Source organism: Mustelus asterias, chromosome 3, assembly GCF_964213995.1.
Source record: "Mustelus asterias chromosome 3, sMusAst1.hap1.1, whole genome shotgun sequence".
NCBI lineage: Eukaryota > Metazoa > Chordata > Chondrichthyes > Carcharhiniformes > Triakidae > Mustelus > Mustelus asterias.
The window spans coordinates 148871685-148884893 of record NC_135803.1 but is presented as its reverse complement, the minus strand read 5'-3'; the positions used below and the strand labels follow the sequence as shown (position 1 = coordinate 148884893).

Genomic DNA, 13209 nt, shown 5'->3' with positions numbered 1-13209 from the left:
GCACAAAAACTGCCCCATCCGAACTATTTGACCTACAAAGGTTCCAATCGATATTTGGAAAGTTAAAGTCCCCCATGACAACTACCCTGTGACCCCCACACCTATCCATAATCTGCTTAGCAATTTCTTCCTCCACATCTCTATTACTATTTGGGGGCCTATAGTAAACTCCTAACAACGTGACCGCTCCTTTCCTATTTCTAACTTCAGCCCATATTACCTCAGTGTGCAGATCCCCCTCGAAGTGCCTTTCCGCAGCCGTTAAACTATCTTTGATTAACAATGCCACTCCTCCACCTCTTTTACCAGCTTCCCTACACTGACTGAAACATCTATACCCCGGAACGTCCAACAACCATTCCTGTCCTTGTTCTACCCACGTCTCCGTAATGGCCACAACATCGTAGTCCCAAGTACCAATCCACGCCCCAAGTTCATCTATCTTGTTCCAGATGCTCCTTGCATTGAAGTAGACACACTTCAACCCACCTTCCTGTCTACCGGTACCCACCCTTGACTCTGTTACCTTCCCCAATACCTCACCACCCTCAACACTGACTTCTGGACTACAACTCCTTTTCCCACTCCCCTGACAAATTAGTTTAAACCCCCCTGAAGAGCCGTATCAAATTTCCCTCCCAGGATAAGTTGATCATTAAGTTGATCTTTCTCTACACCCTAGCTATGACTGTAATACTACATTCTGCACTCTCTCCTTTCCTTCTCTATGAACGGTTTGTTTTGTCTGTGTAGCGTGCAAGAAACAATACTTTTCACTGTATACTAATACATGTGACAATAATAAATCAAATCAAAAATCTGCCTGACAGACCCACTGCAAGTTTCCATTTTTTTCTTACTTTTAGTCAACTTCGATTTTATTTTTGCAAACTGAGTTTTTCCTTTCCTTCCAGCACCAGTCTCGTGGGTACGCAGGGCACTGTATAAACACAAATTATTTATTTGAAATTCAGCATGTACGCTACGATTCTCACCAATTTTTCCCAGATGCACCATAGAAAGCATCCTATCCGGATGTATCACAGCTTGGTATGGCTCCTGCTCTGCCCAAGACCACAAGAAACTACAAAGGGTCGTGAATGTAGCCCAGTCCATCCAGCCTCCCATCCATTGACTCCATCTACACTTCCCGCTGCCTTGGAAAAGCAGCCACCATAAATAAAGACCCCACGCACCCCGGACATACTCTCTTCCGCCTTCTTCCGTCAGGAAAAAGATACAAAAATCTGAGGTCACGTACCAACCAACTCAAGAGCAGCTTATTCCCTGCTGCCATCAGACTTTTGAATGGACCTACCATATATTAAACTGATCTTTCTCTACACCTTAGCTATGACTGTAACACTACATTCTGCACTCTCTCCTTTCCTTCTCCCCTATGTACTCTATGAATGGTATGTTTTGTCTGTGCAGCATGCAAGAAACAATACTTTCACTGTATCCCAATACTTGTAACAATAATAAATCAAATCAAATCAAAACATAGCAATACAGGACAGAATGGAGATCTGTAGCTAGTGATGTTCCGCAGGGATCAGTGCTGGGACCTCTATTGTTTGTAGTATATATAAATGATCTGGAGGAAAATGCTGATTAGTAAGTTTGCGGATGACACAAAGATTGGTGGAGTTGCTGATAGTGCCGGGGATTGTCAGAGGATACAACAGGATACAGATAGATTGGAGACTTGGGCACAGAAATGGCAGATGGAGTTTAATCCGGACAAATGCGAAGTGATGCATTTTGGAGGATCAAATTTAGGTGTGAATTATATTGTAAATGGTAGAACCCTTAGGAAATAAACATACAGAGGGATCTGGGTGGGCAGGTCCACAGTTCCCTAAAAGTGGCAACACAGGTGGCCAAGATGATTAAGAAGGCATATGGCATGCTTGCCTTCATCAGCCAAGGCATTGCGTGCAAGAGTTGCGAAATCACATTGCAGCTATATAAAACCTTGGTTAGGCGGCATTTGAAGTATTGCGTGCAGTTCTGGTCATCACACTACCAGAAGGACGTGGAAGTTTTGGAGATAGTGCAAAGAAGGTTCACCAGGATGTTGCCTGGTCTCAAGGTGTTGGCTATGAGGAGAGGTTGGGATTGTTTTCACTGGAAAGACGGAGGCTGAGGAGACCTGATAGAGGTCTACAAAATTATGAGAGGCACAGACAGGGTGGATAGTCAGAGACTTTTTCCCAGGGTGGAAGTGTCAATTACAAGGGGGCACAGGTTCAAAGTGAGAGGGGGGAAGTTTGAGGGAGATGTGCGGGGGAAGTTTTTCACGCAAAGAGTGGTGGGTGCCTGGAATGCGCTGCCAGAGGAGGTGGTGGAAGCGGGCACATTAGCAACATTTAAGTGGCATCTGAATGGGTACATGAATAGGGGGGGAATAGAGGGATACGGACGGAGTAAAGGCAGAACGTTTTTTTTGTTTAGGTAGGGCATCACGATCAGCATGGGCTTTGGGTGGTGGGTGAGTGAGCGAGCGGCAGTGAAGGGCCTGTTCCCCCTGTGCTGTACTTTGTTCTTTGTCAATGAAAAGTTATCGATAGATTCTCAAGCTTCAGCCACTGTTAAGATTCTGGAGTCTGGCTTCAAGGAAGCCTGGATGAATACCTCCTCCCAAAATTTCCCATCTTCACAGATGGATAGTGTTAAGTGAAAGCCACAGACCTCCTGCTGCCTATAACCACCAGTAACTTGAGACATTTGAGTGACTCGGATAAACATTAAGGACACGCACACTAACATCATGCAGATTGGTCATAAGATAGTGAACAAACATAATGTGATCAAGAAAAGCATGTTAACTTTAAAACTAAACTATATCATGAACAGGCAATATCTTGTTACAATTTAGTACCTTTAATGTAATGAAATACAATACAAGAGAGAGACTTAACATGGAATGGCAGCTCGAGACCAAGGTTAGTAGAGATGCTACCCAGCAACACAGAAACCCTTTGCAATATAAATATAATAGCCAATACCTGGCAGTGAAGTCCAGCTGGAATCTAACCAAAGGGTTTGACATTTGGTAACCAAGTGCTACAAGTGAATTACAAGCTAGCATCCAATCAAGGCATTCAGACAGTTGACAATATTAAATAATAGGTACCTGGGAATGAGCTACGAGCTGGAAGCTAATCTAGGAGTTCAGATAATCTATTGAATCATAGTGGATACCCGGAAAGAATCATAGAATCCTACAGTGCAGAAGGAGGCTATTTGGCCCATCGAGTCTGCACAAATCACAATCCCACCCAGGCCCTATCGCCATAACCCCATGCATTTACCCTAGCTAGTCCCCCTGACACTAAGGGGCAATTTAGCATGCCCCGCACATCTTTGGACTGTGGGAGGAAACCGGAGCACCCGGAGGAAACCCACGCAGAAACGGGGAGAACGTGCAGACTCCACACAGACAGCGACCCAAGCATCGAACCCGGGTCCCTGGTACTGTGAGGCAGCAGTGCTAACCCACTGTGCCAACATGATGTCCAAATGAATTGCAGTCTGGGGAATCTAGTTAAGTGAATCAGACAATACATGAGATGTTAAATAATCAATACCTAGGAATGAGTTACAAACTGGATTCTAATCAAGGAGTTCGGATAGTACACTGCGCATTTAAAAAATAGATATCTGGCATTGAGGCTGGAATCTGATTGAGCAGTTCATATTTGGAATAATGGACACCTGAGAGGGAGTTACAGGCTGGAATTTAATCGAGGGGTTTAGACACTGTATCATATACTCAATAGTAGATAGGAAGTGAGTAACAAGCTAAAATCTAATTGAGGTGTTCAGAGGTTTTATATCTAGCGTAATAGTGGATACCGGGGGGGTAAGGCATCAGCGAAGAATACACTGTAACCAGCAATTCACCCGGGCAGTGCTCCATCACCCTGTCTTGGCTCTAGAGAGGAAATATGAGGTGTTCACCAGAACAGGAGGCCTTTGGTGACTGTGGGTGTCACCGGGAATAGGGGCTCTTAAAGGGAAAACTAATATTCCATTCGTGTTGTTGAGACTTTGGTCAGAATTCTCTGGCCATTCCCACCCCGCCGTCACTGCCAGCGAGGACAGAGAATTTGGCATTTACCAAATCTCCATTCACCGCGGCGGAATCCTGCTGCCGTGAATGGCCGGAGAATTTCGTCCTTTGTAGCTTATTTTGGCATCTTTTAGTTTGATTTGTTTATTCTAACGCTGGTGCCCTTAGAAAAGATACTGGGACGATTATTTTTTGATAACACTGGAGGCAAACCATTGGCATCCTTTCTGATCCATCAAGATAGGGCCAATTATTCTTAAATGACTGTCAGGTCTTTGCCTTTACTTATCTACTAGAAGTCAATTTCATGTGATGGTCAGTCTGCAAATAGAGCTGCTTTTTCACAGTCCAAAGGGCCTTACACTTGACTACTGTTGGTCTCTCTCCCTAGTTCCACTGTTACAGTTTAAGTAATATTCTGACTTTACATATTTACAGTGTAGAAACAGGCCCTTCAGCCCAACTGGTCTGTACTGATGTTTTACACTCCGTAACAGCTTCCTCCTATTCTCCTTCATCCAACCCGAGCAGCATATCATTTGATTCCTTTCCTCCACGTGTGCCTTCTTGGCTCCTCCTTGAGCGGATCTATGCTATTTGCCCCTTGGGAGGTTGTGGGTTCGAGTCTCGCTCCGGGAACTTAAGCACAAAATTTGAGGCTGGCACTCTAGTGCAGTACTGAGGGAGTGCTACTTTGTTAGAGATGCTGCCTTTTCGATGAGATGTCAAACTGAGGCCCTCTCAGGTGGACGTAAAAGATCCCGCGACACGGGAGGAGCAGGGGAGTCCACCTAGGTTGATATTTATCCTTCAACCAACACCACCAGAACAGATGATCTGATCATTAATCCATTGACTTTGTGAGCTCCTTGTGCACACTTTGGCTGCACCACAACAGCACACCGCATGTCAGAAGCAATCCATTGGCTTGTCCAGTGCTTTAGGGCGTCCCAAGGTCAGGAAAGGCGCCAGGGAAATGCAAATTCCCCACCTCAGTGAGGCCCTCTTTTCAGCTGCTTCCCAACATAGCTTCAGTGTTTCAATCTCCATTCAATCTCCCTTAACCCAGGGAGATCAGACTGCCAAGACTTGTGAAGACTCAAATAACTCCCAGGGACCAAGAGCTGGATTGCAGGTTGAAATCTCATTGAAGGGGAGGTTTCAGAAGGACAATAGAAAATAGGAGCAGGAGGAGGCCTGCTCCATCTCACCATTCATTATGATCATGGCTGATCATCCAACTCAATAGCCTGATCCCGCCTTCCCCCCATATCCTTTGAACCCCTTCGCCCCAAATGCTATATCTAATTGCTTCTTGCAAACATTGAATGCTTCAACTGCTTTCTGTGGTCGCAAACACCACAAGCTGACCACTACCTGGGTGAAGAAATGTATCCTCATCTCTGTCCTAAACACAGAGTTATAGATTCATAGGGCGGGATTATACGGCCTCGCTCGGGCGAGACCTGAAATTCCCACCCGAGGTCAACGGAGATTTCCGTTGTCAGACCTTCACCCGCACCGATTTGGTGGTGGGTGAGGTGGTAGAGTTCCGGCCAAAAAGTCATACAGCACAGAAAAGGCCCTTCAGTCCATCGAGTCAGGTGTGCCTCAGGTATCGGTGCTGGGTCGACTGTTATTTGTCATTTATATTAATGATTTGAATGAGAATTTAAGAGGCATGGCTAGTAAGTTTGCAGATGACACCAAGGTTGGTGGCATAGTGGACAGTGAAGAAGGTTATCTAGGATTGCAACGGGATCTTGATCAATTGAGCCAATGGGCTGATGAATGGCAGATGGAGTTTAATTTAGATAAATGCGAGGTGATGCATTTTGGTAGATCGAACCAGGGCAGGACTTACTCAGTTAATGGTAGGGTGTAGGGGAGAGTTATAGAACAAAGAACAATACAGCACAGGAACAGGCCCTTCGGCCCTCCAAGCCCGCGCCGCTCCCTGGTCCCAACTAGACCATTATTTTGTATCCCTCCATTCCCACTCCGTTCAAGAACAAAGAACAAAGAGATCGAGGGGCACAGACCATAAGACATAGGAGCAGAATTAGGCCACTCGGCCCATTGAGTCTGCTCTGCCATTCAATCATAGCTGATATTTTTCTCATCCCCATTCTCCTGCCTTTTCCCGATAACCCCTGATCAAGAAACAAGTACAGGTTCATAGTTCCTTGAAAGTGGAGTCACAGGTGGACAGGGTAATGAAGAAGATATTTGGCATGCTTGGTTTCATTGGCCAGAACATTGGATACTGGAGTTGAAGTTGTACAAGACATTGGTAAGGCCACACTTGGAATACTGTGTACAGTTTATAGAAAGGATATTATTAAACTAGAAAGAGTGCAAAAAAGATCAACTGGGATGCTACCGGGACTTGATGGTTTGAGTTATAAGGAGAGGCCGAATAGACTGGGACTTTTTTTCCCTGGAGTGTCGGAGGCTTAGGGGTGATCTTATAGAGGTCAATCAAATAATGAGGAGCATAGATAAGGTAGATAGTTAACATCTTTTCCCAAAGGTAGGGGAGTCTAAAACTAGAGGGCATGGGTTTAAAGTTTAAAAATTTTAAAAGCTTATTAGACACAAGTAAGGTTTACTGTAAAATTCCCCTAGTCGCCACACTGTTCAGATACACCGAGGGAGAATTTAGCATGCCCAATGCACCTAACCAGCATGTCTTTTGGACTATGGGAGGAAACTGGAGCACCCGGAGGAAACCCACGCAGACGCGGGGAGAACGTGCAGACTCCGCACAGTGACAGAAGCCGGGAATCAAACCCAAGTCCCTGGCACTGTGAGGCAGCAGTGCTAACCACTGTGCCACCCTAAAACCCACCATCGGGAACATCCTTCTTGAATCTACCCTGTCTAGTCCTGTTTGAATTGTATAGGTTTCTATGAGATTCCCCATCCCCCAATGGTTTCAACGAGATCCACCCAACGTACCCCCTCTGTTAAAGTGTCCCATTCAGTCCAGGGAACTAATCTATCTATATCCTTCCCCAGTTACTCGACTCGTCCTTGGAGAGTGTTGAAACTTAAAATAAAGTAGGAACGTGTTTGATGTCACTGTTACTTAAACATATACACACACACACACATATGCACAGTAGTTCACCCATTGGACAAATCCTGGGACATATGCCAAGGGCGCAAACAGGGTGGGAACATGAGTTGAAGACGGAAGCGTTTCAAGCTTTGGCTTCGGTGACTTTTTATTTTAATCGCCACTTTTAGAGGACACACTGACAGCGCCAGATCATCTCTCAAAAGTTTTCATTTAAAAAAACAAAAAGTTATACCGTCACCAAACCCTGGGTCCTCACCCGCCCCCCGATGAAGACATCTTTTATCTTTAAGAAATAAAGCACAAATGTAAAAACAAACGCAAAATACTGATGGCAGTCTGGAATAATATGGACATTATCCTGGCATATTTACCATATCCCACACATACACCCTCTCCCCCAAATAAACCTGCCCGATGTCTCGAAACAATATATGTCAATGCTGTTACCGTTCTTAAAATAACATTGCGACTGTGTGTTACCTTGGTGGCGAGTGGAGACTTTCCCTCCACTCTTAAGTTCACATGACAGCCAGAAGTTCGCCAGCTTCCCTTCCCTCCTTCCTTTTTGTTTAGAAAAATGAGTAAAATTGGCGAATTTTAACACATGGGCTGAAATGCCAGCCACACTGAACCGTCTGTCGGTTTCAACCCCCGGCCAAACACATAAAGAAAAGGCAACTGGGAGCTCCGCCTCCACTCAGCAATGATTCCTGGTGTGTGTGAGATTTCAGACTCTGACACCGCCTCCTTTCCCCTCCCAGCCAGTCACCAGAAAAAAAAATTGCCTTCAATGACTTCCAGAGAGAAATAACATAACCACACACACAGGCCGCCATCTCCAACTGGATACAGACATGTCGGTTTCGCTTCATTCCCTGCCAGAGTATCATTTTCAAACTTTACTCCCTCCCCCGGAACTTTTTGGGCTGGTTATATTCGGGACATTCGGTACAAAGTGTGTTCTTTCCCGTGTATTAGAAAGGGGAGGTTAAAATTATGGTGATCATGTTACAACATTTTAATATGCCCGGAATTGGGAGTGCAGACAGGGCTGAGCAGTGCCTGGTAGGGGTTGGGCTATTAGTTTGTAACAGTTTAGCAAAAGGGCTTCACATTAATGTCCATACAATAATTGTATTTTTTGTGTGTGTTTGTCTGTGATTTTTGCCTGTAAGGTTTAGAATCCTACAGTGCAGAAGGAGGCCATTCGGCCCATCGAGTCTGCGCTGACCAAATCCCACCCAGGCCCTATCCCCATGACCCTGACACCTAGGGACAATTTAGCAAGGCCAATCCACCTAACCCGCACATCTTTGGAGTGTGGGAGGAAACCAGAGCACCCGGAGGGAACCCACACACACACACACACAGGAAGAACGGGCAGACTCCACACACACAGTAACCCTAGCCAGGAATTGAACCTGGGTCCCTGGCACTGTGAGGCAGCAGTGCTAACCACTGTGTCACCGTGCCGCCCCTGTCCATTTAAAACCTTTTAGTGAAAAGGTTTTTTTTTGGTCAGCGCTGTGTGTTAGTGAACTTGAAAGATGTTGCAAATACTCAGCAGGTCAGGCAGCATCTGTGGAGAAAGAAATAGCTAACTCTTGTCCCTCTCCCCACAGATGTTGCCAGGCACACCATCATAAAATTGTTCCGACTCCGAAGGAGGCCATTCGGCCCATCAAGTCTGGGCTGGCTCTCCGAATGAATTTAGTTCCTATTTCCCCCACCTTCTCCCCCATAATCCTTGCACATTCTTCCTTTTCTGATAAGCGTCTAATTCCCCTTTCAATGCTTCCATTGAACCTGCCTCCAACACACCTTCGGGCAGTGTATTCCAGACCCCAACCACTCGCTGTGTGAACATTTTCTGCTTCTATTTCAGATTTCCAAAATTGGCGGGGTGCTGCTGATCATAAATAATTTAAGTTCATTTATTAGTGTCACAAGTAGACTTACGTTAACACCGCAATGAAGTTACTGTGAAAATCCCATTGTTGCCACACTCCGGTGCCTCTTCGGGTACACTGAGGGAGAATTCAGCATGGCCGATGCACCTAACAGACTGTGGGAGGAATCCGGAGCACCCGGAGGAAATCCACACAGACACGGGGAGAACGTGCAGACTCTGCACAGAGAGTGACCCAAGCCGGGAATTGAACCCGGGTCCCTGGCGCTGTGAGGCAGCAGTGCTAATCACTTGAAATGCATGGATCTTTGAAATTATGCAGAGGGATACTAATGTGCCTATAGTGCATCAGTCGAAAATTCCTGTCCCCTCATTTTTGTTTAGAACGAACATTAATTAATTTGCTTTAAACAACTCAAGTCTCCACTATAATTTTGAGGTTTTCCCATGTCTGAGGCAGACAAAGCACATGCTTATCTCTGTTTCTGTAGCTAGCTTTTCACGGTGCCACAGTGGTTAACACTGCTGCCTCACAGCGCCAGGGACCCGGGTTCAATTACGAGCTTGTGTGACTGTCTGTGTGGAGTTTACACATTCTCCCCTGTGTCTGCTTGGGTTTCCTCCGGGTGCTCCGGTTTCCTCCCACAGTCCAAAGATGTGCAGGTTAAGTGGACTGGCCATGCTAAATTGCCCCTTAGTGTTCCAAGATATTTAGGATAGGAAGATTAGTAGGCTAAATACATGATGTTACGGGCTAGGGCCTGGGAGGGACTGTTGTTGGAGAGTTGATGCAGGCTCGAAGGGCCAAATGGCCTCCTTATGCACTGTAGGGATTCTATTCAATGAACAAGTCAGTAGTCTGTGTTGTCAGAAGCTCTATCACTCCACATCAAGCATCACCAACCAGATGACTGTTACTGCCTGCCATAGGCATATTGGAAGGATTTACAGGTTGATTGGCCACACTATGAACACATCCTCCATGACCATCAAATCCTCATAGGATCCCTACAGTGCAGAAGCAGGCCATTTGGCCCATCGAGTCTGTACCGACTCTCCGATGGAGTATCCCACCCAGATCCTATCCCCATAACCCCACGTATTTACCCTGCTAATCCCCCCTAACCTACACATCTTTGGACACTAAGGGGCAATTTAGCATGGCCAATCCACCTAACCTGCGCATGGGAGGAAACTGGAGCACCCGGAGGAAACCCACCCAGACAAGGGGAGAATGTGCAAATTCCACACAGACAGCGACCCAAGGTCAGAATTGAACCAGGGACCCTGGCGCTGCGAGGCAGCAGTGCTAACCACTGTGCCACCTGGGGAGGGAGAGCTTCTGGCTCGGAGGCCAGGATAATACCCAGTGCACCACAAGATCCCCCTTCCTTGTAACAGCCAGGGAGGGATTTCAGATGAATGCATTAAGCAGTCAAACCAGCACAATCGACAGGGTGATATCAAAGCCATTTATATTGTCACCTCTGGGAGAATGCTTCGGGGAAAAATGATGGATGATTCTGACAGAACCAACACCTCAAACATTAACCTGTCTCTTTCGGAAACTGACATACCTGCTGGATATTTACAACACTTCTCATTTTTATTTCAGTTCTTTTCTTCTTCTGTGTTTTTTCTCCTAATACATAAAAGAACATGCATTGCCAAGCGCTCCTTTTCACAAAGGTCGAACTGTTTCAAAATGTCAGCCAACAAGATTAAACTAGTCAACGCTGAGGAGGATTGCAAGAAATTACAGGAAGACGTTAATAAACTTGCAAAGTAGACAAGTAATTGGCAAATAAAATTGTACACGGATAACTATGTGGTTGTACAGTATATTAGAAATCTCGGTGGGGATAGAGGAATAGGGGAGGCGATGGCCTAGTGGTATTATCACTAGACTATTAATCCAGAAACTCAGCTAATGTTCTGGGGACCTGGGTTCGAATCCCAACATTGCAGATGGTGGAATTGAATCCAATAAAAAATATCTGGAATTAAGAATCTACTGATGACCGTGAAACCATTGTCAATTGTCGGAAAACCCCTTCTGATTCACTAATGTCCTTTAGGGTGGGAAATCTGCTGTCCTTACCCAGTCTGGCCTACATGTGACTCCAGAGCCACAGCAATGTGGCTGACTCTCAACTGCTCTCTGAGGGCAACTAGGGATGGATAATAAATAGCCAGCCAGCAACGCCCATGTCCCACAAATGAGTAAAGAGAAAGGGATTTCTGAGTGCAGATACATTCATCAATAAACATTGCACCACAGGTTAGCAAAACCATTTAAAAAGTAAGTGAGCATTTGGCTTTAAGTCTAGAGGGATAGAATTGAAAATTAGGGAAGTTATACTAAACCAATATTGAACCTTGGTGAGCCCACATTTAGGAGCACTGCACATTTTTCTGGTCACCATATTTGAAAAAGGATATAGAGGCACTGGAGAGGGTGAAGACAAGGGGGATACTGGAAATGCATGGATGGACGTATAGGAACAGAATGATAGGCTGGATCTTTGCTCTCTTAAAGAAGAAGGGCTGACCCAGTCGAAGTCTTTAAAATGCAGAAAGGTTTTGATAGAGTGTATACAAAGACAATGTTTCCTCATGTGGGGAAGAGGGTGGCACAGTGGTTAGCACTGCTGCCTCACAGCGCCAGGCACCCGGGTTCGATTCCCGGCTTGGGTCACTGTCTGTGTGGAGTCTGCACATTCTCCCCATGTCTGTGTGGGTTTCCTCCCATAGTCCAAAGATGTATGGGTTAGGTGGATTAGCCATGCTAAATTGCCCCTTAGTGTCAGGGGAACTAGTTAGGGTGATGGGGATAGGGCCTGGGTGGGATTGTGGTCAGTGCAGACTCAATGGGCCAAATGGCCTCCTTCTGCACTGTAGGGATTCTATGATTCTATGATAGGGGCCATCAATATAAGATAGTCACCAAGAAACCTAATAGGGAATTCAGAAGAAAGTTCTTCACCCAATGAACAATAAGAATGTGGAATTCACTACCACAGGGAATGGTCGAAGTGAATAGTACAGGTGTATTTAAGAGAAACTTGACACGCATGTGAGGGACAAGGAAATAGAGGGTTACAGTCATAAATTTCGGCAGCACAGTGGTTAGTGCTGCTGCCTCGCAGTTTGGATAATGGTCCCGGTTGGATAATGGTCTGGGGTCTGTCTCTGTGAAGTTTGGATGTTCTCCCCATGTCTGCGTGGGTTTCCTCCGGATGCTCTGGTTTCCTCCCACAGTCCAAAGATGTGCAGGATAGGTGGATTGGTCATGATAAATTGTCCCTTAATCTGTGTGTGCGCGTGCGCGCTTGATGTGGAGTGGCACCCCTCAAGCGAAAAGCCTCTGGCGACAGACTAGCGACCTGTTCCAGGGATAATCAGCTTCAGAAACAGACAAAACCTCTGACCTATGCACCATCAGGGTGCGGAAAGGTTGAGCGAGAAATGATAGATTTAGATGAGGAAAGATGGGGGGAGGTTCCAGCTGAACATTATAGTCTGGTTGGGCTGAATGGCCTGTTCCTGTGCTGTATATCCTTTGTAATCCTATGTATTTTTGAACCTTTCGTGCAAGGGGCAATGGGAAGTCTTTCCCATTAGGAGCTGTTGATGTAAAGGCTGTTGTGTCCTTTAAAGATAACCATTCTTAAGCAAGGCAAATAGAAGGCCAGGCGATGGTAGAGTCACTTACAGCTCAGCTGGTAGCACTCTCATCTACCCCACTCCAAGAGATTTAAGTACCAAGTCAAAGTTGATGCCCCAATGCAACACTAAGGGAGTGCTGCATTGCCACAGGTAGCTAACTTTCTGCTGAAGTATTCAAACCAAGGCCACATTTGCCCTCTCAGGTGGACATCAAAGATCCCTTGGCAGAGGAGTTATCCCAAGTCTCCTTTATCCCTCAGCCAACATCACAAGAAACAGATAATGTAGTTGTATCACGTTGTTGTTTGTGGGATCTTGCTGTGCACAAAAATGTGGCTGCTGCATTTTCTACATTACAACCGTGACTACACTTGATTAAAACAAAAAGTTCTTCCTCGCGCATAAAGGACATCCTGATGTTGTAATAGGTTCTATATAAATGCAAGTCTTTCCTTCACGGGGGACAGA

At 45.7% G+C, this 13209-nt stretch overlaps 1 protein-coding gene across 3 annotated transcripts in view; it reads right to left on the bottom strand.

Moving 5' to 3' along the window:
* LOC144491723 (ETS domain-containing protein Elk-1-like) overlaps positions 1–13209 on the bottom strand; it is a 113147-nt gene that overhangs the window by 77940 nt on the left and 21998 nt on the right. The window contains exon 1 of one of the 3 annotated variants that reach the window (XM_078209948.1): positions 7644–8033. The exons of 1 other annotated variant lie outside the window; for it this stretch is intronic. The gene's annotated coding sequence lies outside the window, so the exon portion shown is untranslated. Of the gene's footprint in view, positions 1–860; positions 941–7643; positions 8034–13209 lie in introns of those variants that run through there. One more of the 3 variants, XM_078209949.1, reaches the window with a different exon arrangement.